A 5,381-nucleotide genomic window follows, 5' to 3' on the forward strand; every position below is an offset into this window, starting at 1 on the left:
GATGATTATCCTTTCCCTTACAACATAGTAGGCATTCACTGAAACTTTACTCTTCTGGAAAGAACACCCCCTCCAAAAAAGTAACTGTGTTCAGTTCATTAGTTCTAGAACATTCTGTATGTCTTACAACTGACTAGACTGGTTCTATACTTGATCTTAGCAAAAAAGCAGAAGTGATGACTATCCTGATTCTAAGTAGAACAGATTCTTTGACACATCTTTTAGGATAAGTAAAAGAATACATAGTTTTGGCTAAGAGTTGGTGGCTCACATCTTTAATCCCAGCACTCAGGAGACAGAGGCAGGGGGATCTCTGTGAGTTTGAGGCCAGACTGGTCTACAGAGCAAGTTCCAGGACAACCTCCAAAGCAATACAGAGAAAGCCTGTCTCGAAAAAAAAAAAAAAAGAAAAGAAAAAAAGAATATATGCTTTCATAATAACCCCGAGTACATGATCATGATCAGAAATTGTTTTATGTTTCATATCTGTGTATATACATACATACATATGTATCTGCTGTAAAAAAAAAAAAGAGTTCCAACTCTGGATTATGAATTGACAGCTGGGGAGTTTACACAGGACCAAACTAGGCCTCTGAATGTGGGTGACAGTTGTGACTTGGTCTATTTGTGGGACCCCTGGCAGTGGGACCATGACTGATCCCTGATACATGAGCTGGCTTTCTGGAGCCCACTCCCTATGGTGAGAGACCTTGCTTAGCCTTGATGCAGGGGAGAGGGACTTGGTCCTGCCTCAACTGGATATGCCAGGCTTAGTTGACTCCCCATGGGAGGCCTTACCCTCTCTGGGGAAAAAGGTGTGGGGGGAGCTGGAGGAGGGGAGTCAGGGGTAACTGTGGTTGGTATTTAAAATGAATAAAATATTTAAAATAAAAAAAGGAAGAAAAGAGTCCCAAGAACTGTCCAAGCAAATAAGCCTAAGGAGATCACACATTATTTTCCTCAGTTTGAGCTGCTCCTACCGCATTTGTTGGTTTGGGTTTTTGTTTGTTTGTTTGTTTCCTTCGTTTATTCTTTCTTTTTTCTTTCTTTTTGGTTTGTGTTTTTTTTTCCTTTTCCTAACTTGAACTTTTTTTAACTAGTGCCATTTATATCCACACCAAACATTTGAAAGAATAAGTAAAAGCAGGACTAACTGCTCACAGCACCTATCAGATGCTGAAAGGTCTGTAAGTCGGTGGCACCTGAGTCCATAAGACTGGGGATACAGCCCAGGGTAAGTCACTTGCCTCGCATGTAGATAGCATTGCAGCAGATCCCCAGCACCCCCAGCACCACAAAGAAAAGCAAGAAACTTCAAGAATAAGATGAAGATACAAGACAATCAGTTTTTAACATGCAAATGTGAGTGGCGAGCTCTGAAGAGAGAACAGCCCTAAGGTGGGTTGGGTCTGCGGTGGGACTTCCCTTTGCACAGGGCTAAATGGAGGAGGATAAAAAATACTGTTCTTTTCTGCATCATAAGCGAACGACCTCAATGCTTTCTCAGCAGTTTTCCTACTTTTGCTGTTTCAGTGATCTGCCCTACAAGTCCCTTGCCAGCCACTTCTTTCATTTGGGGCCTCTAATCTCTAGTTTGAACTGATTTGCTACACTTTGTAGGCATATGTATACATATTATCTCACTTTTGAAATATATTTTTCTCTCACTAATATTTAAAAGCCGGAAGAGAATTGGGCTGCTATCAATTCACTGGCTCATTTATTCATTCTTCCATTAATCATTCATTAGCTAAGCTCCTAAAAACATGCAATGATGAAACCAAGAAATCACTAGAAACTGTAGTTGAAACTTTCTTACACAAAATTGCTACTGGCCCACAAGTCTCCTTTCCCCAAGGGACACAATCAAGGACTGAGGTTACTGTCCCTCCCTGACCACCTGGTGGAAGGAGTCACTCTGGGGCTTGAAGCTTGCAAGGCAAGCATTCCACCACGAGCACAGTCACAGCTCAGGACACATCCAGCTTTCAGGCTCAACTTTTAAAGTTCAAGACTCCTAGTTCTTCATTAACAACAGCGTGAGACTGGACAGCACACTAGGAGATAGAGATGAGAGCAACAGCAACAACAATAAAAACACAACGACAGCAAAAGGCGGACCCAGTGGCTAAGGGTTTCAGGATGTTAAAACACGGTTGTAATACCAACACATAGGTGAGAGAAGTAGAAATAAATCTAATGTCACTTCTAAGCCACAGGTAAGGAGGTAAGGGGCCTAGAACATGGCTGTCCAACTATGGATGAATGTGGAGGAGGGGACAGGACCAGATGCCTATGCAACCATTTTCTTTGATTTTTTTCTGTCAACCTATTCTAAATTTTCAGGCTTTCTGCTGACAGTCATAACTGTATTCAAAGGAAGAAATTTCTCTTTTTTTAAATAAAGAGGAAGCCTGAAACCCTAAAAAAAAAAAGTTATTCAAGCTACTATGCCACACCCCTATGAAAAAGAGAGATCTTATTTTATAGCAGCTATGAACTGTTAGGCACTGTCCCACAGGTTGCAAGAGCAATTCTCGGGTGTTGGTGGCACATGCCTTTAATCCCAGGCAGAGTTCTGTGAGTTGGAGGCCAGCCTGGTCTACAGAGCCAGTGCCAGGCCAGCCTCCAAAGCCAGAGAAACCTGTCTCGAAAAACAAAAAAACAAAACAAACCTTTGCAGGGCAGTGGTGGCGCACACCTTTAATCCCAGCACTCGGGAGGCAGAGGTAGGTGGATCTCTGTGAGTTCGAGACCATCCTAAGGACAGCCTCCAAAGCCACAGAGAAACCCTGTCTTGAAAAATCCAAAAGAAAAAAAAAAATCTACCAGTCCCACTTGTCAGATATTCACCCTCCTCTCAGGGCTACACAATGTCATACCATAGTCACTGTTCTGTCTTCAAATAAACAGGGTCTCATGTAGCCCAGACTGGCCCTTAACTCATTATGTAGCACAGTATATAGCCTTAAGCCTCAAATCCTACTTCCACGTCTAGTTTTATGCAGAGTCAGGAATTAATTAAACCAGGGCTTCTTGCCTGCAAACACAACCCCATGTCCTTACTACTAATTCTCTGGTTTCTACGTCTTCCCACACACCTCCCACGTGTTACAGAATTTCTGCCCAAATTTTTAAGACACGCAGAACTAAATTTATATTGCCTGTGTCTTTTCTCATTGTGGAAGCCGGTGCCACCAACACCAAGATCATTTGTGATTACTATTCCACGTCCTATCCCTACCCCTGGCACTAGGAGTCAGTTCAGCCCACGGTCAAGCTAACACTAGATTCTGCAGAAGTAAATAACAGAAAAAGAAACTAAGACACCACATGGTTCCAGCCGGCTAGGCTGCCTTACCGGTCTCCTAGCATCTTAACTTTTCTGGGGCTGATAGCGATCGGTAAATATTTACTGAATACGGGTGTTACATCATACATTACTTCCCCTGGGGCCCACTGCAAACTGTCGTGCTAAAGGCAGCGCTCGCCGCTCCGGAACCGAGCGCATGTAGACTGGGAAAAAGACCCAGCAAGGACAACGGACCCCCGAGCTCCGGGCAGCGTCTCTGGAGAAGCACCTGAGGAGCTGAAGCACCGACAGAACCGCTCAACCTGGGTGGAGGCGTTACCGGGTGGCGACAACGCAGGCGACACGCCGTCGAACTTCCTCCTCAAGCAGGGAAGGCGTGATCTCCAAAGAATTCCACCGCGGGCGGCTCCAGCCAGCGCTTAGATCCAGGAGCCTGAAGCTCCAGAGCAGACACGCAGGACCTCCGGGGAAGCGCCGCGGGCACGCGCTTCTTACCGAACTCTCAAACGCAGAACTCGCGGTCAACCCGCGCGCGACCGCAAGGAAACACTGAAGACGAGGACAACGCAGAAATGGCCACACGCTGCCACCGAACTCAGCTAACAGTGCCGTTAGCTCTCGGCTTAATCTGGCCTCCCCGCGGAAGGGCCCGCCCCCTCCTCGTCATGTGATTGGTCCTTACCTTGCCGTGTCGTATTGCCTGTTAGTTGTAACCAATCGCCGTAGGCTTAGCTCCGTGGCCCTATGGGAGATGTAGTCCTGCGTACTGGGTCCCTTAGGGAAGCCTGAGCATCTCTTCTCTAGGTTCCGGAAGTGCCTCGCAAAGGGGGCTCCAAATTCTAGTGCAGGAATCCATACTGTGGTTTTGACCTGCACCAGTGGTACAATATCAAGGACCAGGAACTTGAAGTCAGAAAATTAATTGTAGCTTAGTTTTGCTGACAGTAAATATCTTGTCTCCCTCATCCATAGAAAAGAAATACTAGAATGGAAGTGACTATTAGTTTACAAGATTGAAACAGGGATTAAAATAAAATCCTGTAAATTAAGTGCACTATAGAAATCCTGAGGTACGACTGTAGTTGCTAATAGTCACATTGATAGTAAACATATTGACTACCTATATGCAAAGCATTGAGGTACACACTTGGATAGCACAAGTGGATCAGTAAGGGAGAATGTACCGCATAAATAAACATGATAAAAAGAAAATTAAAAAGTGTCCCAAAAGGCCTGTGGTATTCTTCTGTGGCTTTGGAGGCTGTCCTGGAACCAGCCCTTGTGGAACAGGCTGGTCTCGAACTCACAGAGATTCGCCTGACTCTGCCTCACGAGTGCTGGGATTAAAGGTGTGCGCCACCAACACCTGGCATCCTGTGGTATTCTTAGGCAAATAAGTACCTGATATTTTCTGTGAGGGGAAGAGACAGGAAGATTTCTCAGGTTGGCTAGCTACCAATCAGCCTGACTGAAAAACTGGTGAGAGCTACAGGTTCAGAAAAAAGACCCTGGCTAAAGTGAATAATGTGGGTACCGATAAAGGAGGATACCAGATGTTATCCTTTGGACTCTGTAAGGCTGGGGTCAAACATCTCAGCACACACACACACACACACACACACACACACACACACACTCCAAATAACTGGGTCTTGAAGAAAGGGTATGTTCTTTTTAATCAAAGAAAATGCATGTAAATAAAACAGTACTTTAAAAGATACAATTTTAGCATAATACATTTTGGCTTTGAATCAGCCTCCAATGAGTCGCCAAGACTTTCAAACAAGGACAATTTTTCCATTTTAAAGCCAAAGGATAGTTCAGTAAGGCTGATCATCTTAAAAGAGATTAAAAGTAAAATAAAATATTTTATTCTAGAAAGACAAAAAGATGCATGAAGCCAGTAGTGGTAAAGGGGTAATGGTAAAGGCCCATATTCTAACACTTAATTCCCAGTAAGATTATGAGTTCCAGATACCAAATATTATAAGATTATGAGTTCCAGCCTAGCCTGGGTTACATAGCAAGACTGTGAATGGGAGGAAAAGAAGCATAACATTCCCAA

The 5,381-nt window shown here is 44.2% G+C and overlaps 1 protein-coding gene across 6 annotated transcripts in view; it reads right to left on the bottom strand.

The window, feature by feature from the left end:
* The window catches only part of Mtr (5-methyltetrahydrofolate-homocysteine methyltransferase), a 98,668-nt gene extending 94,540 nt beyond the window's left edge, over positions 1 to 4,128 (bottom strand). For 2 of the 6 annotated variants that reach the window (XM_005071782.4, XM_040755598.1), the window contains exon 1: positions 3,636 to 3,949. The gene's annotated coding sequence lies outside the window, so the exon portion shown is untranslated. Of the gene's footprint in view, positions 1 to 3,584; positions 3,950 to 3,998 lie in introns of those variants that run through there. The other 4 variants (XM_013114685.3, XM_021228186.2, XM_021228187.2 and 1 more) reach the window with 3 other exon arrangements.
* Between the last annotated feature and the right edge of the window lie 1,253 nt (positions 4,129 to 5,381).

Source organism: Mesocricetus auratus, unplaced genomic scaffold, assembly GCF_017639785.1.
Source record: "Mesocricetus auratus isolate SY011 unplaced genomic scaffold, BCM_Maur_2.0 Super-Scaffold_100013, whole genome shotgun sequence".
Taxonomy (NCBI): Eukaryota; Metazoa; Chordata; class Mammalia; order Rodentia; family Cricetidae; genus Mesocricetus; species Mesocricetus auratus.